This window comes from Anomaloglossus baeobatrachus, unplaced genomic scaffold (assembly GCF_048569485.1).
Source record: "Anomaloglossus baeobatrachus isolate aAnoBae1 unplaced genomic scaffold, aAnoBae1.hap1 Scaffold_3019, whole genome shotgun sequence".
Classification (NCBI taxonomy): domain Eukaryota; kingdom Metazoa; phylum Chordata; class Amphibia; order Anura; family Aromobatidae; genus Anomaloglossus; species Anomaloglossus baeobatrachus.
The window spans coordinates 1-1,046 of record NW_027442446.1 but is presented as its reverse complement, the minus strand read 5'-3'; the positions used below and the strand labels follow the sequence as shown (position 1 = coordinate 1,046).

The following is a 1,046-nucleotide window of genomic DNA, read 5'->3' as shown; positions in this document are numbered from 1 at the left end:
CCAGGGTGCCACTCAAGGCCGTAACCAATTCGGGTTATAGCTTCTCGGCCTTTTGGCTAAGATCAAGTGTAGTTTCGGAGGATGCTACCTTGGTCGGTACTGGAAGGTGCCTGGGATTGCACGTCTGCCGGCCTTGAGGAAGTGTGTGCGCCTTCTGGTGACACATAGCCCTCTCGTGCCTGGACGGTTCCCAGGCAACGGGAGGCGATCACCTTTGTTATTTTGAAGTCCTACTGATAAACAGAAAAAAAAAAAAATTAAATCTGTTCTTATCAGTTTAATATCTGATACGTCCCCTCTCTGGGGACCATATATTAAATGGATTTTTAGAACAAGGAGATGGAAAAAATCTTGCTCTGTCCACTCCACGCATTGACCTGGTATTGCAGTACCTCCAGGACCGGTGCACCCCTTCTTAACCCAGTTTCCAAAAGCAGAGCTCAATTCACCTGATTCAAATGAGCCCCATTAGTGAATTGAAAGAAAGCAAAAACTTTATATGCACCTCAATTTGGCCAATTCACTTTTCACACTTTCACCCTTTTTTTTATCTTTCACACCTTTTACTTGCTTTATTGATGCAAAAAGCTGTGCCAAATAGCAAACTCATCTCCACTCAACTTGACCAACTCTGCTATGTCCCGTGCAGTATCTTATTCTCAGTCTTATCTAGATCATTTGCAATTGAATAGAATAGATCCCTTTTGGCTGCTTATGACTGTGTAAAATATGTAGTTTTACTGGGCTGGGATGAGAGAATCCATTGAAGCATGGTGTAGGGATTGTGGTTCCTGTGTGCTAAGAAGAGAGGCTGGCACCAGCCAGAAAGCCCCATTGCAGCCAATAATCACTTAATAACTTTTTCAACTTGTCATCATATGGGAGGCCTTCCATTCCTTGTAGTAGTCTAGTTGCCCACCTTTGAACTGACTCTAACTTCTGAATGTCCTTTTTAAAATGTGGAGCCCAAAACTGGTTCCCATATTCCAGATGTAGCCTTACAAGTGATTTATAGAGGTGTAACAATACGTTGGGATCACGGGATC

The 1,046-nt window shown here is 43.3% G+C and overlaps 1 pseudogene; it reads left to right on the top strand.

The window, feature by feature from the left end:
- The first annotated feature begins 213 nt into the window (after positions 1-213).
- On the top strand, positions 214-414 carry LOC142268460 (U2 spliceosomal RNA; annotated as a pseudogene).
- Positions 415-1,046: the final 632 nt, after the last annotated feature.